Source organism: Chamaea fasciata, unplaced genomic scaffold (genome assembly GCF_029207755.1).
Source record: "Chamaea fasciata isolate MVZ Bird 193981 ecotype frontalis unplaced genomic scaffold, bChaFas1.0.hap1 SCAF_6, whole genome shotgun sequence".
NCBI classification, from domain to species: Eukaryota; Metazoa; Chordata; class Aves; order Passeriformes; family Sylviidae; genus Chamaea; species Chamaea fasciata.
The window spans coordinates 39,564,848-39,589,301 of NW_027094091.1; the positions used below are offsets into that span (position 1 = coordinate 39,564,848).

At 35.6% G+C, this 24,454-nt stretch overlaps 1 protein-coding gene across 3 annotated transcripts in view; it reads left to right on the forward strand.

Moving 5' to 3' along the window:
* The window catches only part of FSTL5 (follistatin like 5), a 385,396-nt gene that overhangs the window by 55,218 nt on the left and 305,724 nt on the right, over positions 1-24,454 (forward strand). The window contains exon 1 of one of the 3 annotated variants that reach the window (XM_066186046.1): positions 17,242-17,306. The exons of the other annotated variants lie outside the window; for them this stretch is intronic. The gene's annotated coding sequence lies outside the window, so the exon portion shown is untranslated. Of the gene's footprint in view, positions 1-17,241; positions 17,307-24,454 lie in introns of those variants that run through there. 3 annotated transcript variants of the gene reach the window in all.

A 24,454-nucleotide genomic window follows, 5' to 3' on the forward strand; every position in this document is an offset into this window, starting at 1 on the left:
TTAAATTTTTGTTCTGAGTAACAAAAATTGTTACTGTTGGAATTTGCAATATATATTACATAAATCTTGTTTGGGTAGCTGCCATTTACATGTTCTATACAAGGAAACAATCAACATATGCTAGACACTGTCTTCCTTCTCTGTCTGCAGAACACACTTGAAAAATGTTCTAACATAAACGTAGCTAGTGTGCCTAAAAGCTTTTTAAAAGCCATATAAAATTACTTGAGACAGAAATAATGGTCCTTCCTTCATGAAAAGTGAGAACAGAATGTGCAGTCAACAGCAATACAGTAAAAACAGGGAGGAAAAAATCAAGAACTTCACTAGACTAATTTCTCATACTGTCAATCAGATTGTCTTACCTGAGTTTTCAGGAAATGAGTGTCCCTAAAGGTTTTTGTGATATGTCAGTAATATTGCTAAGTTCTTTAATAATCTGTTTACTAAAGAAGGAAGAAAAGTCAGCTCTCTTGTGATGTGTCATATAATTATAAACATAATCCTAATAAAGAAATGTAGTGATTCTGTCAAATATAGGCACAAGTTGTACAGGAACATTTTGCTTCCGTAAGTCTCCTTTTTCAACTGGTAACTGCTGAGAGACAGTAAAATGTCAATACCTTAAGAAATCCACTATTATTTTTCAGTTAAAGAATGTTATTTTGTAGCAAGCTGGCTTGGTTTAGATAGGTATCTGCCAGGGAGGGTTGGAGTCTCCCTTAAAATGTAAGCCCCTCCCCCCCTTTTCCAAATTATCATAAATTTGCAATTAAAAGGCTGTCAGGCAAAGATTTTGGGAATAGTATAGCAGCTCTTTACTAGGGATATAAAAATACAGATGTTGTAGTACAGAAGAATAAGCAAACAAATAAACAAACAAGAAATCCTAGAAAAACCCTGACACAGTCAGAAATACAACCTGACACCCTGTTGGTCAGGGTGTTGGAAGCAGTCCAAAGTAAGCCCTCCTGGAGTGGCAGGTGTGGTTCTGTTGGAGTAGAGATGGTTCCATTGAAGAAAAAGGGTCCAGTAATGGTGAGCTGGGTTCGGTCTTCCTCCAGGGATCTGGTGGAAAAACTGGCACCTAGTGGGACTGTGGCTCCTTTTTATCTAGGTTAAGATGGTTTGGCTCCTCCTTCCTGTCCGGAGCAGGTTACAATAGTGCAGTGTAATGTGTAATGTCATTGATAAGCTCTTAATGGTCCATTAGCAGAAGACATTGCCATGGAAGTAGTGAAACAATGAAGAGAGATAAGTAGCACTCCACCATCTGATAAGTGACACTGACCCATTTGGGCAGAGATAAGCAATTCTGCTCTACCCAGATGGAATAGAATAATATGCTCTTTACAAAACCCATGACACAAGCGGAGGTATGGTTATGTAATAAGGGTTTTATTTTTCTTCTTTTGTTAAGAAAAACCATTATGAAAAGGTGCTGAGAGATCAGGTGAGGGAAGTGTTTCTCTGTATATAGATAAAGAACAGAACTGAGACAATGCAGCAAGACTGTACTCTGAGAATCTCTGGCTTTTGGATTATTAGATAGCTACTTGGAATCTGAACCTTTTGCATCTTTTCTTTTTCGGAGTATGTATGGAGGAATGAACTTTCAGTGACATTCCTGACTCTAATGAGAGTTATTAATATGGCCACACTCCTGTGCATCTGCTACTTGAGCATGAAAGCAGAAGTAACTGGCTTAACCATGCATCTAAAAAGTGTAATGAACTGTATTACAGCTCAGGTTAAGGTTTGACTTACAAAAACAAGATATTTGAATTGATGAATAAATACAAACTTTGGCTTGTATTTATTCTTGTCTGACAAAATTTTTAAATGTCTCTTAAAGCAGGATGTATCATTGGGCTAATGTGTAAGCCTGTAGTTACAGATGGCCAACAAATGCTGTGCTGTTCGAGTATCATAAATGAATATTTCTCTATATGCTAATATGATAGGACAAATTTATTCTTTGGATCTATTTAAATTCGAACATTTATTATGGCAGAAATTATTAAAAATGTTACTTTTGACATTGAATATTTAAACGAAGTGTGTTGTTATTCTGCTGGGACTTTCCCAATTCCACAGTCTAAATTAAAAATGAGAATCTGATGGAAGAAAATGAAAGACAAAAGTTCTTTTGACAGATGGGGTAGGAAAGGAGCATGAACCTGTTGGAGAGTACTTAGAACATGACAATGTTTTCTTGTATTTCCTTTTTTTTTTGGGGGGGGGGGGGTGCTTTGAGGGTATAACAAAGCCAGCTTCAATAGACGTCTTGTCAAATAAGCACCTACATGAGTTACAGATGCAGCTCTTGTTGGGGCTTTTTTTATCTCTGTGCCACACACATCTTTAGTTTAAGACGCTTGTCATTCCACTGTGCTGCCTTGAGCATCTGTTTTGTCTTTTCTCTCCTGTTGTGCCAAGAAAACAACTTCTTATCTCCCCTGTCTGCGTTCCTGCATCTGCTATGTTTTTGTATGTGGCATATGCCTGGCTACTTCTCTGGAGTGAAAATGATTCCGTTAAGCAGAAGAAACATCTTATAATAGGCGTCCCTCCATAGGTCCCAATTCAAGGGTTTCTAACTAGTTTCCTGGATTACATTTTCATTCCTACTTCCAGGATACCTTTTCTTCTCCCCATCCTCCCCCACTTTGCATTGCCCCACCTTTTAATTTCCCTTCTTTTTTTAACAGGGCTACAGATAAAAGGCTTTCGTAGGATGAAGACCACTCTTATTTTCTTTCATTGTTTCCTGACCCAGTAAATATTTTCTTTGAGTCATGCATCTTCCAGAACAAAGTGAATTTAAATGATTTGGGAATGTTAACTTGGTTTACCCCAGCTACAGATTTTTCTGAATAACCAGGAGACAGATCCAAATTGACTTGCCATGGTTTTTTGTAAAATCACAAATCACATGCTCCGTATAGCTCTATAGAAGTACTGAGTGTCTTCGTTTTGAGTTTTAGTTTGTTGTCTTGTTTTTAATTCTCATTTCATTAGTATTTCTCAAAAAGAAGAAAAAAAAAAAAGTCATTCTACTAGTGTCTTATAAATACATGCAATAAAAATTTCCACTTTTCCAGATGGGAAAAATGAATTAGAGAAAAAAGGAAAAGAGATGTTTTGCCTGTTGTCACTGAAGGCTACTTTGAATTTCATTTTCCTCTGGTAAGATCAATTTTTTCCAGAGAGACTGGGCTCTGTGTCATGACGATAAACATGTGGAAAAAAACCCCCAAGAAATTCAATTTCAGCTTTGTAGGAAATTATTCCTTCATCCTGGTAACTTTTTGTCTCTCTGAAGAGGTCCTGAAGAGTTTTGAATCTCTTCTTCTGCAAATGGTTTGTCCATTTGTATTGATAATGGAAACATTCTTCTAATACTTCCTCTAAACTTAGAATTTAGTGTTTGAGTTCATGGGTAATCCAACAACAACATCCTATAAACAGAATGACAAATTTTTATTCCTGTATGTTATAAAGCCTCAGTTGAAGTCATATGTTCACAGCAAAGGATATTTTGTGTTTTCAGGGCACTGAACTCATGTATTTTGTGAAAGGGTTCTTTTAAGTATATGCAAATGCTTTCCTCTAAAATTTGATTGAGGTAGTGTAATATCTTTTATACTTCAATTTACTACTGCTTGTTAGAATCTTGATAAACTTCAATCAAATATTTCTAGAGGCAAAGATATCGCTAAGTATTTTAGGTTTCTTGTGGATTTTTTTGTAGGGTTTTTTTTTTCTGTTTGTTTTTGAAGGGGGATTGGATTGGTTTGCTTGGGGCTTGTTTTTGCTGCTTGATTGTAAGGAATTGTAATAGGGGCAAAAATTGCTCCCTGTTGAAGAAATTTTCCTGTTCTGATAGAACGTGAGGAATGCAGTTTCTTTTTCATTTAAAAGAAAGTAAAGGATTCTGCTACCATACTAGATCAAGGCAAGACACTGAGATAATGGAGGACAGGAAGGAAATGATTTTTGAGTTGAGCCCACATGTTCCTCAAAATTCAGTCCAGGGCACTCTGCCTGGTTAAATGTAGCTTCTGTTGGGTTATGAGGGAATCAGTGGTATTTATTGAATGAGTTAATTAGTAAGTCAAGTACAGAGAATAATAATTGTCTTACCGCAGCAATTATTTTCAACAGTCTGTTTAACCAATAATAGTTTTTTCTGTTTGGAAAGATCTGTGCTTATAAATAAGGTAATTAAATAGTAGTATGCAATATGCTGTAATTATAGTTTTATATTTCTGAATAAAACAGAGAAAGTTGGGTTAATTTGGTCATAACAATAAATCTATTTTTAACCACATACTACCTTGGAATCTATCTAATAAGAAACTGTCTGTAGTAGCAAGTCTTTTGAAGAAGGTGATGATAAAGGTAAGTAAACATATTTAAATATAAAGTATTTCTAAATTAATTATTACACCAAATTTTCCTGTGGCTTTTTCCAAGATTATATTCTTTAGGGTAGAAGATAATTTTGGAGTCACCTCTGTTGTTTTTTTCCAAAAATCAATAGAAAGTCATGTTACAAGTCCCTTAATTTAAATGCTTGTTTTATTCCAAGAAAAATTAAATATTAATTTTTTTTGTCAGCCACAGATAAGGATTAGAAATATTTATATATAGGGAATTCAGACATGGTGTTTGAAATTATTCCCTGGTTTGTACAGATAGCATTGTTTAATAATGCTTTTGATAATTGTATCCAGCTGCATGCATGTTGTGACACTAAGCAATTCCTTATATGTGTCTATTGTCAAATTCTACAGTATGCTTTTCAGTATAGAAAAAAAGTAGGATCTGAAATTTTAAAGTTATCAGTAAAACGATTGTCTATGAAGTTGGACATAAATGGACATGAGGGGAATAATAATTTTATTCTAACTTTAATATTATGTATATTAAATTGAGGTTTAGCATTTGTGATTTGTTCAGTTGACATGTTTATATGCCTCAATTTACTGTGACAGTGCAGTAAAGAAAAAGGAGCTTTTAGAGAGTAATATGGGCTGCTTATTTACGCATGCTAAAAAGATTGCATGTCAAAGTAGTAGTGCTTTACTTTTGCCAGTTCACTGGTTTATTTCTTATATTTGTTGCTCCCTCATGAAATACCTGGAAGGTCAGTCAAAAGCATGAGGATTTCCCTCTGGTTCTACATAGGAATAATCTTTCTTAAATTTGCTCCGTCCACTTTTTTTTTCTGCTTGAAGCATTTGGTTGCTGAGGATGGAAAAATGTTTTTAATTCATTGTAGAAATTAGTTTGTGATTGTAAATGCCAGTGGGTGAAAAACAGGCAGTCCTGTTAAGAAATAGTAGGACAAGTCATTTGGGTTTTGGGAAGTATTTTTACTCGTGTCAACCAAACCCTCTCAGCAGAGGTCCCAGTATCTCAGAATTTACGGTAATGGCACTTGCAGTGAGAGGCTACACCAAGATCAAGAAAAACCTATGAGAAAATCAATACAAACCCTAGGAAGCAAATGATTTGAGATTAGCGTTAAAAGGCCATGATAATCTGAATGTTTCTGAAAGGCTAAGATAGACCTCTTTTAAAAAATCATTAGCTAGTACAAGTAATGCATAAACACTTTGTTTCTATTTGATGGTGGTGGAGGAGATGTCTCTAGCTGTTTTGTTGGTGAAAGCCAACTCAGATTTTCTTCTGGAGTGAAAAGATGTACATGACCAATGAAAGGAAAATTTAACATTCTTCCCACACTTTTTCCATTCTGTGCAGGTAATAAAAGTTATTAGGAGGACACTTGCTACTTCTGTGTTGTCAGATTCACCACAGGGCTGCCTTCATCATCCCAGAGGGAATTATATGATTAATGATCAGAGTTTTGGCTCATGACTGGAAACAAATAAATCTTAAACATCTTCCTAAAGATTTGTGGGTTGACCACAGTTTTATGTTTCTAAATATTTGCTTTTATTCCATGTTTTGAGGTCATCTGGAAGGAAATAATATTTCCTTCTTATTCATTATGTGGGGAAGAGAAAGAAAGCCAAACAAGAACAAAAGAAATTGTATTAAATCTATCCAACAGAAGCCATAGTTGTTTCTATGTGCTGAAATGATCTGTATCATTCCCACTTCTACTATGTTTATTATTATACCATCTAAACAGAAATTAAACTTGCTGATTTTAGGATTAAAAGAATTAAACTGATGTTTTTTATCTTACTCCATGCTACATACTCAAATGGATTTATTAGATGATTTTATTTAGTTTCCCAGATTATGATGCAAGTTATATATGTTGCATTGAGTTTTGGTCTGTTTCTTAATACAAAGTTGCTCCACTCAAAAAGGGATAATGGATGATTCTTGTACAATAATTTTAATATATGCAGCTTTGTGTATTTTTTCCTCATGCTTTAAAATATTTGTAAAAATTCTGTCGTGTATGTTGTGCATTGAAGTCGGGGCATTATGACTGATGAAAAATACATTTGGGAAAAAAAAGGAGTTGGGCTCAATGATCCTCAGGGGTCCTTTCGAGCTCAGACTATTTTATGATTCTGTGGCTGTGTTGAGACCCTGGGAAACTCTGAGAAAAGCGTGAAAAACTTCATCTCAAAAATTTTAGATTAAGTAGATTCCCTGTCAGTGAGTCATTATGTGAAGGAATAAAAAAAAGATGGAGAAAGAATCTACTTAATGTTTGAATAGGATTGCTTTTTGTTTTGCTAATTAGCCTTTATTTCTACTGTCACAACATTATTTGGCTACAGAGAAGGCAGGTTGACAGAATGAGTTTAAATCTTTTGTCGACTGAAAAATAAACCCCAAATCACTAAGATACTGACACTGCTGATCAGCAGCTTCCTGGGTGCACATCTTCAAACTCCTAGTGAATACAGTGCCTTCGCACAGAATGCTGCACCAGCTGAAGATCATTACAGCCTTAATCTCCAACCTAACAACTCTGTGTTATTATAGAGGAGGATGAATACAGTTGGGATGAATATTGTTCTTTTTGTGGGTCAGAGTACATACCTCTTTAATTCTGCAGGGACATCTCTAGAAAAAATGACCTCTCAACTGTAGAAATGAAAGAAGTTCCTTTAACCCTGAGGTCTTGTTTCTTAGCCAGATGGACTAGTCAGGGTCAGATGCATTGGAACAGCACTGTCTGCTTGGATATGCTTAGAGAAGGAAAGGTGCAATGCTAACTGCACAGCTGCTATATCAGTGTCTGTAAAATAGCAGTGATGCAATAACATCCCAGTGATCAGGCGTGGAAAACAGACAATAGACAAATCAACAGAAATAACTTCACTTCTGGTAAAGTGCCAAAAACCTTGTAAATCTGAAGAAAGATTGTCTCTCCCAAGCTGCTCTATATATTGTAGCTGTGAATGAGGGGAGTCAGCTCTATGGCTTGGCCACATATCCCAAAATGAGTTACTTCTGCTAGTAAAGAACCTTAGGAGCAGCAGTAAAAGTTACAAACTGATGTGCTCCAGCTGAAATGGCCCATGGTAGGCATCTTCTTGTTTTTGTTATCTTTGAAATTTTCTTTTATTGATGGAATGGTTTAATTCTTTGTGTTTGTTGAAGAAAAAGAAAGGTAGAAGGTAATTAAACAAAGGTGAAATTATTTTCTATTCTCCAAGAAATCTTCTTAATGCTTCAGATTCTTTAGTGCCTTTTAGTCAGAGTATATATGTATATAACACTTCATGTTGAATTTGACTGCAATTTACTTCAAATACATACTAAAATAGATTTTATAAACTGAGTCTTGCAATTTTTTTATACCCTGGTTTAGAGCAAATAAACACACCATTCTTGATTCTCAAATGGAAGAAATGACTAGTCAAAATATAAAAGTGCTTTAGGAAACAATCTATGCCTTGAAAAGATGCCAACTAGAAATAATGAGGCTCTTCTGTTTCCCAGGTATTTTGTGTGAAAGGATCCTAAAGTTAGTCTTCAGTCTTAGCTGAATCTCTGTCTCACACCTGAGAGTTAAGCATTTCTTTCCTCTCTATTTCAATCCAGTGATCAGCAGGTTAATTTAGGCTGTCGTGAAAGCAGAGCAGGAGCTCTCAGATAATTGTTGTTTGCTCCTGGGTATTGGTTGCTAACGAGTTCTGTGGCTCTTTACTGCAATCCAAGATCCTTCCCTACCTGTGGATAAAATAGCAGTGATGTCTGCTGAGAAGTTCCAGTGTGTTATCTGGGACAAGGTAAAATGATTCATCCATTACAATTTACCTTGAATTAAATACTAACAACAGGTTGGAATAATGAGAAGAAACAGGTCCCTCTCAAGCTAAACTAGGTGCACTTCTATCTCTGAAATGTGAGTTTCCACTGATGACCTTGCTTTAAATAATAGGGATTTTGTTGAGGACAAATTACCCCATTGATGATTGTTTTCTTTCCTTTTTCGTTCACTCAGATCTCTATGCTACATACCTCATTAATCTATTTTCCCCACTAACAATCACCTCACTTCTATTATCTCCTGCTTTCCTCTTTCTGCCAATTCCTAGAGCTGGCACCAATCTTTATTGCTGCTTCAAGGCTTTGAAGCTCTAAAATGAAGGTTACCATTAGGTAGGGAAAGACAGTAACAAAACAGTAAGGGAAATAATGTCTTACAGAGAGCTCACTTCAAGCTCAGATATTTCTTCCCTATTCACTTCAATCACAGCTTTGTGCAACCTAATTTTTGCATTCATACATCTTCTTTTTTGAAAGTGCTTTGACGTTGGGACATCCTATATTTCAGAGTTGCTGTCACATCAAGTTTGTCAATATCCAGTACAGGATCCCTTTTCTAAGGTTGGCTTGTAGTTCACATGTTTACCTGACTTATTGATACAGGAAGTGGTAAACGAGTATTTTAACAAATAGTAGGGTGACATTTTTTCTGTAGTATATTTTCTCTCAGATTTTTTTTTTTTTAAAGAAAACGATTCTCATTACTTTGTCAAGTGATATGATAGTTTAGTCTGTTTTACATACTATCTGGAGTGATGTATCAAATCCAAGGACCATTTCATTAGATCCCCAGAATTAATTTCAGCCCAGAGACTGAACAGTCATTAAGACAAGAAATTTATTTCTAGGTAGGGACTGACATGCTTCTTCAGAATAATTCACAGAACTTCACTTTCACATATTATCCTGTATTTTCTCTTTTGGAATCTGAGAACCTAGCTTCTGTCACTACTAGCATGCAAGTACTCAATCAACTTCTTGAAATTAGAGGAAGAACACAGAAAAGGAAGGAGGATTATTATCTTTTAATTTCAGCTACATCTCAATAATAGAATCTGGAAATAAATTGAGTGAGTTATTCATTAGAGTTATCAGCCTGAAACTTTTCTGTAGCTATAAACACATTTTAAAGATATAAGAGAAAAATACTTCTGATTTGGACAAAAAATTATTGATGAAAGATGTTTCTGTTTAAGTGAAAAATTTATTTCAAGTGGTTAAATTAAATATGTCTCACTTTGCCTTTATTGAGATAAAATTGTAACTTTAGTTATTTGTTAGTGACAGGAGTTTATCTGCAAGCTTGAAACCACAAGTGTAAAAATATGGACTGAATAGCAAATTAAAAGTACTTGTTAATTGTCAGGTATTCAGGCTACCTTTCTTGCATGAAGATAGACTATAAGGGGAAGAAAATTCCCAGAATAAGCATGTCAGAATAAGGAACATATTAAATGTTCAGTGACAAAAACATACAGTAGAAAAATATTCTTCCAAATTAATGATGAGGCACGCCTCGCTTTGATCAGGGACCAGGATGGCAGAACTATTTCGTAGTGGTTGGCATGGCCTCTGAACAAGGGATACAAACTAGTCTGTATTAGAGATGGTCTTATTATACTGCCTTAGGTAACTTACAGAAAAATTTCCACACACACGTATTACATAGGATTTAACACTTAGGAGAAAATTACCAGTTGTAAAATGTCTTTTCTGTTTTTAACTTCATGAAACCTGGAAGTAAAGAGGTGTTAACTGCTTTGCTTTCTTCTTTGAGGACATCTTTAGGTCATAAAAAACATGCACAGGAGTTGGGAATGTAACTTTCCAGGGATGATAGCCTATCTAGCAACTTTGAAAGGAATATGCAGATATATATAAACTTCGTTGCTCTAAAATGATTGTACACCCAAGTTGGGAAAATAACATGCAAATGAATTTAAGTCTCATCTGTAGATAAATGGAAACATATCTCAACCAATCTAAACTGTAATTTTGAATGAAAATCAGTTTATTATTAGCAGCTATGTGGAACAGCCTTAATAACTGCTTAATTCATTCAATTGAATGCCAACAATATATGAAAGTGAAGCTGATCAAAAACTGAAAGACTTCACAAAACAAACTGCAAAAGAAAAGCTGTGTTACCAGCTCTTTATAGCAATGACATGGCTCTCCAAGGTTACTTGTATTAATGAAGAATATATTTGATTTTTTTTTGTCTGAAACAGTTTAGAGTTATGAAAATCTGATTTCTTGAATATTTAAATGTAATTTCACTGTCAAATAATTGGAGCAGGAAGCACCACGTATTTTGGTTGCATATGTGTTCCCTCTTGGGAAGTTTCCCTTCTTAGACAATTTCAGCAAAATGCTAAAAGTTGAAAATCCGATACTTGAATTTCTATACAGATTTGATTTCATTTAATTAAGCCTATGTCTCCACAGCATTTTTTGTTTTTTATAATGCAAACAGAACAGTCAACACATAGTAGTGTTGTTGAAATTTCTTGTTAATATTTCTTGTTGAAATATTAACAAAGAGTAACAAAATTGGAAAGATTTGAACCAATTGCAGAGTTTAGGTTGATAGTAATTATTTTAGGTAGATTAAGAAAACCTAAACCAACACTCTGTGCATGCTAAAACATATGCTGATGTTATTCTACAGTTAAGTAATTTGTCTTGGCAATTATGCATAGTAGAAAAATGATAAGTCATTTAATAACTGTCTTACTTTCTTATATGGTATACAAAACCTTATTATTGCAATTTATTTGTTATTATATTTGAAGAAATTATTCAATATATTTTTTGATTTACTTACTTGAAGGACAGAAATAAATGGTTCTACAGGAGACAGATGGCAAAATAAATACATGCTGAATTTATTAATATTGAATAGAAAGAGCTACAACATCAACAGTTGTGAAGGATGCTGTCATGCCCAGCCTTACCTTTGTTGTAACTCATGCATGCAGCTTTGAAAATGTATCCCTCAACAACTATGGTATTTGTAGAGTGAATTCCAGCTTCTTTGGCTTTCTAAAAAACAAGTCAGTCACTGTGTGATTTATCAACATAATTAGGTTTCATAAAGATGCAAGCTTAAAGATGTACTTGCTAATGAGCCATCTGAAATCTGATGCGTCTTCCCCTTGTCTTCCTTCCCCAGTTAATGTGGTTTTGTTTTTGTTTTTGTTTTTTTTTTGAGAAGTGACGATTGCATAATTATTTCCCAAAATGATTGACTCTGATCTTTCACCCTAAAGCATCTGACCTGGGTGATCCAGATAAAATGGAAAAATGCACATTACAAGAATGTTGTTCTTTGTGTATTCTCTGGAAAGTGGAATTTTCAAGTTTTTAAATTAGTCTTCTCACACTTTTGGAAAGAGATGTTAAAATCTCAATAAAAGGTTAGAAGCTATGCTTTCCCTTTATACATTGCAGAAGGCTTTCTCATGGTCAGATGAGTGTTATATCATTTCTGTTATCTTGTGCTAAGGCCTGAAAAAGAACTCATTTATCCTGTTATCAGTTTTGCACTGTATAAAGGAAACATATGCCCAGTTAAGTGCAGAACTCCCATGGGGGACTCTCATGTATGAGGTGCCTATGAAAATTTCCTGGTACCTAAATGAATCCCAATGGCACAGCCACCTTCAAATCTCTGGCTTTTAAGGAATGGTGTTGTATTTCTGCACAGAGGTAGGAAATGCAGACAAATTTTCTGGATAACTAATTTTAACAGGGATATTCCTTCATAGCCAAGTGCTTTGTTTGCTGCTTTTTTTCTTTCAGTCTTTCCTGCTATTACTTCTAAAACTCATTTACATGCTGATATATCTTTCCATATAAACTACCAAACATTGGTATAAAAATTTACGTACATGGTGTAACACTTCTTGTGATAGGAATACCATCGTGGAATTCGAAACAAAGATTTTGATTGCTGAGCAATCTGGAGTTCCAGATGTTTGTTTTACCTAGCTCTAAATATTGGGGAAGGAACAAACTGTGATCCTATAATGCATATTTATAATTATCTGTTCCTGATTAGATGAAATAGAGCCAGAAATGATAAAATAGGCTTGTGCTTGAGTGAGGTGTCTCATGTTGGCAATCCCAAACTCCTTATTAACTGCATATTATCGTAGTGCATACATCTAGAGTTTTTTTTTTAAGTTATATCCATTATATTATATCAAATATATATGTTTATTATAAATTCTGCAGTCACCATCTTTTACAACACAACTTCATGCAGAACTCATGTGGTAAACAGTAACTTTGGGGTTAACCATTTTTTGCTAGAAGATTTAAAGGCAGGATTTACTCCCAGGAAAGTACTTCAATAGCCTAATTGAAAGCCAGAATAGACTCTGCTGGCCTGCGCAACTGTGTAATTTTCATTAAAAAAGAGCAAACAGAAAAGAAAGGAATTGTCAGATGGTCTTCCTCCTTCTTCTTGATTCCAGAACTCTTACATTTTACAGTTTAGAATCAAAGAGGTGAAAATTTCAGAGGTAGAAATTATAGTTACAAATCCTTACTTTGAAGTGCATGGGCTTTAAGGTCTCTTTGCTCTCTGTTATTTTGGTTCCATTAATATCTCTCTCCAAGAGGAAGCTGGGGGCTAGAACGGTGTGATTTGCATATACTTTGCTGATTAGGGCTGTTCTGCCTGTTAAGAAATGGGGCTTCTTGGAGGATTCTACATGCTAAAGAGTTTCACAGATTTTCCTGACTGTTCAGACTACAGATGTTCTAAGACACAAACCTTGCACAGCCAGAACATTTTTGAGTTGAATCAAGAACTGTCTTGCAAACCAAAGCACTCCACAAATTGGGAGACAAATGTTGAGCAGGGGTTTGTGAATTTGGTCTGTGATTTATATAAGAAAATACTGAGGAGTCTAAATCTTGACTTGGATTTGAGTGTTTATGTACACTGACACAATGGCAATGAAGTTTAACACCAACATTTCACACTTGCTTAGAGGAGAAATAATTGACAGGATGTGCAATTTGTATCTTAGAAATACATTAACTTAGAAACAAAAACCTCCAAAAAAACTCATGAAACTCCCCCAAACTAAAGCAAACACCTCCAAGCTACAGAATTCATACAGTAAAACCTAAACAATGCACAATGTTGTCCTTGACTATTCTTAGTAAGAAATGTGGAATGAAGATTTAACCCTGGAAAAAAAATATGAATTTTGATTAGGAGAGGCATACTGACCTAACAAAAAGTGAAAATGAGATTTGGATGGTATGTATCATAGGAAATCAAGAAAGCTCTGCAAGAGGATTATTAATTACCTGATTACATCTTTCTGGATTTAATCAAAAAAGCTGAAGTGCATGTGAAACTCTATCACCCAGAATAGCTATGGCAATTGAATTACATATGTTTCTGCTAAAAGGAGAGAAAATCCAACAAACTAGTTTCTGAGGTTCCAAAAAGCTGGCAAAAACCCAACTGGCGGCTCCCCCCAAAATTGAAATGGGTTTGGATTTTTGTTGCCATTAGAAGATTTAGTAGAGCATGGAATATGATGGAAAGTTCCAATTACCATTGAAAGAGATGTACATGTACCTAGATGTGTAGTATGTGTTCCATATACTATTTCTCAGACATTGAACTCACGTTTTTTTAATCAATTCAGTGTTGCAGTATGTATTAGCTAATCAAATGAATACCACTGCTCATGCTCCTAAACCATTATAATATCAGCAGAAGTCTGGATGTTTAAAATTACTGACATACCTGATCCTTCAAACTAGAAGCTATGCTTTAGAGAGACCCCTCTGTTCTACATCATGGCTTGTTTCTTTCTGCACTCACTTCCAGTTGGTTTTCAGTGTGCTATCTGCTTTGTTTTGCTATTTTCAAAGTAGATTATGCTTTTATATCCAATTAAGACAAGAGTTGCCTCCTAGCTAACTATTTAGTAGAAACAGTTATTAGCAATTAATATGTACATTTCAATTTTAATATCATCTCGTCTCAAATTTAGCTGGAAAGCTTTAACTGAATTTGAAATGATAGAACATTGAGTTGGGTATTTTCAAGATTATAACTCATTCAAGCCATTTTTTAATGCAGTTTTAAACTTAGAAATTCTGATCACAAGTCTATTATGGTAAGAAAGCAAAGAGATTTCCTCAAAAATCCTAGAGCATTATTCTATTCAAGATAAAAAATTGCCGTTTAATTTTTTTGTCTGATTCTGGATTTTTTTTGTTCTTACATTAAACACACTCAGAAAAAATTCCAAGGCTTATTCTGTAATCAGAGAAGAGTTTGCACTAAAATAAATTTTAAAAAGGGAACCTGTAAAGTTTTTAAGAAAATTACAGAAGAAACAGAAGGGTTGCAGCATTTCTACTTCCCTATTTGTTTAATATTATCCACATAAATAGCTCTGCTTAAGTTAATTTCTCTGAAGTTAATTAGTAATCTTTCAATTGCAGTTTTTCAATAGAAATTTTATGGTGTTGTGGTTTAGGCTCTGAGGCCCCTCATTCATAGAATCATGAAATGGCTTGGGTTAAAAGGGGCCTTTGAAGGTTGTCTATTCCAAAGCCCCCTGCCATGGGTACAGACACCTCCAACTGGACCAGGCTGCTCAGAGCCCCACCCAGCCTGGCCTTCAATGCCTCCAGGGATGGGGCATCCAGAGCTTCTCTGAGCACACTGCTCCAGCTTTATAAAGCTTTTTTTTACCTAAAGATGTAGGTGAGCCAATAATGCAGGTGGTTTTTGAAAACCCTGACACACTGATACAGCTTCAAAAATGTGTCCATATTTACTGTGTGAAAAATTAATGCCACTCAAGGTGTTTTGCATTGAGTTTCACAGATTATCGTCTGTGGAGACTAGCAGGCAGCAACTCATCTTAACTATGCAGCCCTCCCAAAGAAACATAATTAAAAATGTAATTTGCTCCTTTGCATGAAATGAGTTTTAACATGAATGCTTCAGTAAACAAATCTACCTATATAATTAAAGGAACATACAAAATCTATTTAAAGCACAGAGAAGAAGAAGTATAATATAAGGTCAGTTCAGTGTTTCATCCTACAATCATTTTCATTGCCAATTAGACACAGGTGTATGCTACATAAATAAGAAAAACTATGAGTGTGATGAATGTGATTATTATTCATCTCAAACAGCCTTTTCCTTTTTTTCCTCCCTGTTCTAATTAGATGGTTTCCAGCTGTTCAACATGTGCTGCTGAGAAATGCCATTGGAAAATCACATTGAAAACACACCACAACCATTCCGAATGCATCATTCCCTTAAAATACTGTTAGAGATGTTATGGTAAACATTTAAACAGACTTAGACAAAAAATATCAGTACTGAAATAAAAGCAGTGAAGAGAAAAATGCATTTCAACTTAATAATGGAAAACCAGAATGAAAGTCAGATGTACAGTGAGAAAAAAATACAAAGTCTCTTGCAAAAAGTAGATGACTTTGCAAATGAAAATTACTCATGTATAATTCTGTAATGGTAAACATTAATTGTCATCAACATGGGGTTAGCTAGTCGAATCTAACATTCCCAGAAATGGGCTGGACCCTTAAAGAAGTCAAAGTGTAAAAATGGTAGTCAATAGCATCTTTGCAAATTTAGTCTTGTCTGGTTCAGAGTCTGATGTGATTCTCAGTGCTGCGATGGACAAATATTGCTACCAACTCTCTAGGGCAGTTCATGAAACCAAAAATCATGGGCAATCGAAGTGGGCTACAGAAATCCACCTACACACAGAGCCATAAGTTGATTGATAGTCTCCTTAGTTAAGAGCAGGGAGTTGTTGAAGAAGGAGTGAGTGTATGATTTGGGGGTTTCTTCCTCATTCTTGGGTGTAGTTGTATTTTTATGTTTATGCATCTACTAACACAGTTAGTTTACTTGTTTTGCTGTTTTTTTTTTTTTTCATTGGTCTGCAAATGTATCTGAGTCTGATAATCTGTGGGATATTTCATTTTTGGTGTATAAATTCTCTTTCTACCTGTTATCCTGAAAGTATTTTTTCCCTGCCACCAAGGTTGCAGCCCCCCAGGAACAGGTGGAGACACTTAAAGTCTTGTGATTACAGGACCTCTGTGATCATTGTGTGCTTTTACTGCTGGGGTCTCCTGTTAAGGTCACACTTTATTTTCTTCAGTGGTCAAACTGTAATGTCATAATAATGTAAAAATCATGTTATTAGCACAGCCTCTTTACATATATTTCACACCTATTTCTGTTCTAGAATCATTGATTGAGTAATTGACTCCACTAAGAGAGACAAGATGCCATTAGGAGATCTACATATCTATACATATATGTATATACACATTTTATGTAATGCTTTCAGGACTACTTGTGAAAAAAGTAGTTTTGCAGCATGAGTAATAAATTGCTTTCATTGTTTCATTTGCCTTAAAAATCTGGGAAAGGTATCATACATGGTATGCCAACGTGTGGCAATTCTATTTAGGTGTTCTTGAACTTCTGATTTCATTTCTGTGTTTAAATATATGAGGCAGTTAAAAGACTTATTTTTGGAGGCCCGCAGGGAGAAACATGAGTAGGTAATAATACGAGCCTCTTTGTCACTCTCAGACTACGTGTCCTGTCAGCCCCCTGTGTGCTGTCACCTGAGGCATGTGCACGTGGGGAATGCAGGTAGCATGGCAGGAGAGCCTGCAGCAGCAGCCAAGGGGATGTAAAAACTCTCAAGCACTCCTTTGGAGGGCATGGATGTGGCTGCAGAGCCTGCCTGGAGCCAGAGAGTTAACACGGAGTAGTTAACTGCTGGAGCAGTCCCTGGTGAGCACAGAACCTGCTAATTAGTGTTAGAGGCACCTGCTGCTGTCCCTCCCCATTGCCTTCACCCAATCAAGAAAGCAAGTTTCTTCTCCCAGGGCACAATATGCCCCCCTTTTTATAAATCCGTGATGTTTTTCAAAAGGATCAACAGGATTTTAGCACTGCGCTCCTTGAGCTTCTTACAGCTGTACAACTTGTGAGTACCAAGCCAAATATTGCTGTTTTGTTGAGCACCAGTAAATACATGTAGACTTGCAACTTGAAAAGTCATTTGTAAGGGCTGAGGTTTTATTTATTAATGAACAAAATCCTCTCAGAATTTCAGCTGCACAGTTTGAGAAACTGATGTAAGCTTTGCAATACTTTTTGCTTTCTGTAGTTAGATAAAGATATTTAATAATTAATTTAATTTAATTTACGTCTTTAATTTAAAGACTTAAAGATATGTTGCTAAGGAAGGTGTGAAGGAAAATATAAAGTACACAATTTGAGAATTCAAGGAAAGGTAAAGAAAAACTTCAAAAGTATTGCTGCTGTTGGAAGAAGTTTACACAATTGTGGAGTAATTTGTGATAAAATATTTTTGGCTTTTTAATACTCTCTTCTTTGCTAATTGCTAGAGATACATTTGTGATTTGCTAAGTTCTTTTTTTTTTCCCTGATAACTGTAGATGAGTATGAAAACCTTAACTTCTAGATTTTAAAATTTTGCTTGCTTCTTGTATTGTTTGGGTTTTTTTCCTGATAATAAGCTGCCTATTTCTGTAAACACGTGATTTTTTATAAAATGTAACTCTTAATTTTGTATTTTATGATCTTAAGAGATTATTAACTAGGAGTATAATGTGCCAATTAAAATGCTATTACCTTTGACAAAACTAATTACAATCCAAACTCAAGGGAGAAAATAAGTTCAAGGGAAGACTTCAGACGGAAAAAAGAATGCCTTTTATGATTTCCAAGGTTTCTCAGGTTTCTGCTGAGGTCAGGGAGTGAGGCATGACTCTACATCTTACTAAAGTACTTTGGAGGAATTATTACTTTCTGTTATGCATCTGAAATTCCAAATGTTTATCAGATGACAAGAAGTAATGGAAATAATTTAGGGTGAGGTTTTCAGCTATTTCTATTCCTCCACCTAATGCAGATATGTTCAAATTGGACAGAAGTGAGTTTGGTATCCTTCCCTTTCTTTATAGAAATATATATATTTCTATAGATATATATAGGCTATAGATTCATATGTCTTCCAATTTAAGCTTTTGTGGTGGCCTGATTGTAGTATTTTTTTTTCTGTTCTCCCTTGCCTGTAGGTACATGCTCATCTATCCTCTCAGCTTTTCCTGTCATACTGTCTTAAGAATTGTTTTAGCTCTAAGACAAGCTTGAGGATTAAAAAAAAATTCAAATGAATGTTAGCTTAAGAAATATTTATGTCAGACTCGGTGATTGCAGATATAAACCTGCTCTAACATTCTAGGGAATCCCATACAGTAGCCACACATTTAGTGAGTTTTTTCAAAAGCCTACATTCTTGGCAACAATACTTTATTTGTGCACAGCTCATTCCCTATAACGACAGTTGTTTTGGCTTTGAAACAAAGCAGATTGTGGAAAAGCAGTGGGAGAAATTCGGAAGTGCTAGCATTTAGGCAAAATCATGATGCTGTCTTTTATTTGAATTAGTTTTTCATCTAAAGATGGTCTATGCATCCCTGCACTGCAATTTTTAAAATTGTTTTCTATGTCTTCAGTATAGCAAGAATGAACAGTCAGAAATAAAAAAAAAAAAAACAACCCATGGTGATAGGAGGGGAAAATGTGATCAGTTGTGGTGTTTCTAAAGTAGAAAATAAAGGATTTAGCTCTACTGACGTCATTAATAAGGGATAGGCTTAAGGCTCTCATGCCATCCTACTACTCCCTCCAAAACAGGGAATATCAAATGAAATTCTGTAGCAGTTTGGATTTGGGTTAATATCTTGTGTAAAAACTGTTGCTTTTATTTATTTGTATATAGCCATAAAGCAGTTTGCTAAGAGTTGTAAAAATAGAGTTGAATCTCCCTATTTGCAGACTTGAATGCAAGTAATAGGCATTTGTAATTGAGGTGATAAAATGCAGCATGCTCTGTGTTATAAATGATAAGCCGAATTTGTGAATTAAAAATATTAATAACAAAATTTATTGATACAAACCAAAAATCAAGAATTTTAGAAATAGAAAAACCCCGATAAAACCACAACCAAAGCTCTGTTCCAATCCTGGGAATCAGCACTGGGGGAACCGCAGATCCTGCCCCCCGTGGCACAGAATCTCCCTCTGGTTCACAAATTCAGAGTGTGCAGGGGGCATTTTTATACAGTTCCCAGGCTTGTGCGACCGATTACTTCATTGGTTCTTTCGTGTGTATAGTCTTGGATTCATATTCATCTGGTTTATTTTCTGGATGTGATTTTGGTGAATAGTTTTTTTGGGGAGACATAAACCTATGCCTAGGTTTGCAGGAACCGGGTATTGAGATGTATGTCCTTGATGACATTGGGATGATGGATACGGGGTGCTGAGTGCTTGGCTGATGGCCGGTGATGGCGGTGCTCGGCCCCAACTCCCATGGGTGGCACCCTCCTTTTTTTCGCTGATGGGTGATTCTGTTTCTCGGCAGAGGAATGTCTTCCCGAACCCTGCATTCCTTAGGCTTAAGAACATTATACAGTAACATACAAACTGACTCTCAGACTGTAGTTATACATAGGTTTTATAAAATGTTATAAAAAAGAAAGCACGAATTAATCCCACAATATTTATCACACTCTGGTACACATCATGAATATTTTATGATAATTTTTTCAGTTTAGAACTTATGATTCCACTCATATGTTGGAAGAGAACTTTCAGGGCTGGAGTTGGGTAGGTTAAATAGAATATCAATCTGTCCCATGAAAAAGCTTGGGGGCATAAAACCCCCCTCCATTTTATTTATCTATTCTTACAAATAAAATTTATATTGGTTGCCATAATGCATGGAGATGCTGGAAGAAAAAGCATGAAGATTTCTTGATCCTGCGACAGTGGACAAAAAGGATTAGCTTGGATGTGTAAACCTAAAGCAGTCTGTAAGATGTGCTAAAGCGCTGCATCCCACATACAAAGGTGTGTTGGTGTTCAGTGTTGAAACTGTGTATGTGGACACATGTGGTCTGTGTGTGTGCCTACTGGGAACAGGTGCTTAGTCTTGTTACAGTTTGGAATTGGGGGCATGGACCTTTGCTAGACTAACAGACCTGGCCCCTCTGAGAAAGAGGTTTGTGGGAAATCCGCAGCGGGAGAAATGTGGCACTCGATATGAGTGGTCGGCAAATCTCGTTGATTGTTAATTCACACAATGCTTTTATAATAACACTAATAAGCTCATGCATATTGCAAAAGTTAAGCTCAGGATTGGTGCTCAGACTAAAAGTCAGCTACGCCTCTTTCTACATTTCTTTGTGGTTACATAGTTTGAGTAAGTTTTAGTTTTACTGTGCTTCTCCCTCATATCTTTCAGCTACAAGGTCTTGTTATCGTATACCAGCTGTACTCAAGGACATGCGAAGTTTGCTGCCTTGCTGGTTCTCATGAGAGTGCCTGTGTGCTCAGCAGAGCTCTCTCATGTCTACGTGACCTTTTATAGTTAGCCAGTTATCAATCACACTCTCCACAGAGGTCGTTTCTGGATAGGGATTATTAAGTGCTTTTTTTTTTTTTTTTTGTCTAACACAATATTTGCCTAGTTCTTGTCCTGGAAATGAAACATTTCTGTTATGGTCATTTAGGCTTTGTGTTTAAGGAGGAATCACAGGCTATTTTCAAATGAGAATGATTATATGGGGCCTGACCAACATTTTTGCTGAATCAGGTGCCTTGTCTTTAACAGTGGTGGGCAGTTTCTGTCTAGGAAACAGCACCAATTCTGAATGTGATGTGGTGCTTCAATAAAAAGCTCCCCACACTACAGTATTTAAGGTAATGGGAAACCTAGGGAAAGATTAAGTTTTGTTAAATTTTACACTAAGACAAAGTAGGCCTCTTGAAAGAATGTAAGTTGGAGAATAGTTGTTTATTAAAATGGGTGATTTTTGTTTAACCATCACGCAGCACAAGATACATGTCTTGCTAAAACTGTGTTGTAAAATACCAGCTCTCTTCTATGGAAGTTAAATTTGTCTCTGTTATGTCCCAGTGACAGTGAGAACAGTGATAATCTTGATACTTTTTTTGTTGTTGTTCTTTTGTTTTTTGGGTTTTTTTTTTGTTTATTTGAGCATCTGTAATCTTCACAATTCTATTACGTAGGCTTCACATTTAAAGTGAAAGAAAGAATGGTAAAGCTATTCACCATCTCAACAGGTTGCAATCATACCCCTTGCTACATGTAGGGAAAATATGAGCAAGGTCCCCTCTTCGTCCATTAGTTTTCCTTGTGATTTTGTCTATGCCTTATTTGCCTTGAATTCTACTACTGGAAGACTGGGAGTGTGTGATTTTCAGTTAGTTTTCTTTCAAATGCAATTCTGGCCATATACAGGAGAGCTTGTCTAGGGGAAGCATTGCAGGAGTACAGTACTTCCACAGGGCTTACTGAGGGGACCAGAAGTGCTATAACTGTTTCAAAACTGTTTATCTTCTCAGAGTTTAGAGTTACTGAGGGCCAAGAAGGAATGAATCCTGCTAACGTTTTACTAGGCCTGTCATGGTTTAACCCCAGCTGGAGATGAAACACCACACAGCCACTCACTCAGCCCCCATATCTCCATGTCCCAGTCCGGTGGAATGGGGAGAAGAATGAGAGTAAAACTTGTAGGTTGAGATAAGAACAGCTGAATAACTGAAAATAAAGCAAAAATACAGTAATAATGGAAAATTATAATAATAATTACAATAATAAGAAAAAAACCCAACAAGTGCTGCACAATGCAATCGCTCACCACCGAACCTACATCAGCCTCCATTCATGGGTAGCTCCCTGAGTTTGTATACCAGGCATGATGTTCTGCGGTGTGGAATATCCCTTTTGTCAGTTTGGGTTACGTGTCCCAGCTATGGTCCCTCCCAGCTGGTTTTTTATTTGTACCTCCTCAATGACAGAGCATGAGACAAGGAAAAAGTCCTTGACTTAGGATAAATGGACTTCACGAAACCCCAAAACATCAGTGTATTATCAACACCATTCTCATTCTGAATCCAAAGCATAGTACTGTAACAGCTACTGAGAAAAAAATTAACTGTATCCTCGCTGAAATCAGGACAAGGCCCATCACAGAAACAAATTCAAATCCTATTTGAACTACTACTATTTTCTGACTACTTTCAGCTCCTTTAGGATGCTAGTCATTGTATGCAATACAAATTGTTGGAAAGATAAAGATACATTCACTGTTTTCACCCTGCTTGGTTTATTTGTAAGGGTGAAGACCAAGACCTTGTATCCTTCCTATTCCGTTCCAAATGTATGTTTGATTTTTGGGTTTTTTTTATCAGTTATGGGATAATTTACCTTTTAATGACTAATATTCATCCTTCTAAATGGCTTTCTCTAGTTCATCTGTACCACCTGCAGGATCTTTTTACATACAGGTTTTTTTTTGTGTACTCTTTTACAAGTACTCTTCATTACTTTTCCATATCTGACCCATTTCCCATTGAAAAGCCTTGTTTATAGTATTGCTTTCATGAATATATTTTAAAGGGTTTTTTCTTTTGTCTTTTTTTTTTTTTTTTTTTTTTTGAGATCTGGGAACATAATTAGGTGTGTTTTTTCTTATGTATCTGAAGATAGTTCAACCTTTAAGGAGTTTCTATGAATTCTTATCTAGAAAGAAGTTCATTAGAGTAACGATATGATAAATGTTGTTGAACTTCTCTGCAGAATTCCTGGCAGTTTCATTAAAAATGAATAATTTAATGGTCTTTTAATTAAACTTTCATGCACTGTTCATGAGCATGATAATCCTAATATGTAACTCTAATTAACACAAAATAGAGTAAAATTTGTTGCAATGAAGAGGCTATTTTAAAAATACAGACTCTTCAGTTTAAATGTCAAAATACTGTAGTGTTGAGACTAGCAGGAAGCGAGCTTGTAATCTGCTGAACTACCTCATTCCTTATTATGAATATCTTTCACAAATATCTTAGAATTACTTTTCTCTTTCTCATTATTTGAGTGAACATCATCTTCTTCACTGTCTTGCAAACAGTTGAATCTAACAAATAATTCCTATGACATTATTATTTTTATAGCATTCTTATAAGGACTTAGAAAAACGGCATGTACAGTTTTTTCCTGTTTATGTACAACACAATATATGTCATCACTAGCACCTAACTCAAGCCAACAGTTATCTGTATCTTGAAGACTTAAATTGACTGATTTTTGTATGGTCTAATTACATGAACATTTTAAGGGGCCATTATTTTTGGGCACCCAATATAAGCAAAGGAAAAAGGAGCTGCCATATGTCTAGCTGTGTATTAAATTTTCCAGATGAGAGTTTGAACTTGAAGTTGCTTCCCCAAGATTTCTCATTAGCCAAGCTGTCTTATTTATTTGTAATTTTTACAAGGGCGTGGACTTGAACTGTATGCTTCTATGTGTCTTGCTTCTAACAGTATAGTTGAGGTGAAGGCCTGAGAACAATCTTAGTGCCAGAACTTGAAAACAGATTCATAAGGAGATTAATTTTAGAATTGAGTACAAAATTTTGCACCCTTTATGCATTCATATTTTAGGGAGTCTTGGTCCTGGGTAATGACATGTACTTGTTTTGGTTTTGTGTCCTAGCTAGTAGATGTGATGCTAGATGAGAATTCTTGTTCCAAATGCAAAGCAACAAAATAACATTTTTAAATGTTTGCATGTTTTCCATAATTCACTTTTATTTTACTTTTTTTTTTGTCCCCCAAAAAACATTTTTTCATGATCAAACATCAAAACCAGCAAACTGTCACTTACTAAGGCTGCCTGTGCAGTTTGACTGGGAATAACAAAGTGAAAAGTATCTGCGTTTAATTTTTTTTCTCCTTTGCACATTGCATTATTTCAGGTGTTTGAGTCATGGACCAATTTGCTGACCAGGCTATTGAATCACTCTTTGGTCATATCCTCTTTTTTCCCATAATGTGTTGCAGCCAGAATTGTGGGATCACCTCACACACTGAGTTCTGCTTGGCCTCTGTCAGCCAGAGTCTATGAAACTTGAGTCAAGTCAAACTTGAGTCTGAGCACAGTGGCTATACTGGCATACAACATTCAGAGTATTAGCTGCATATATGTTCTTACAAAAACCTCAGTTAATCACTGCT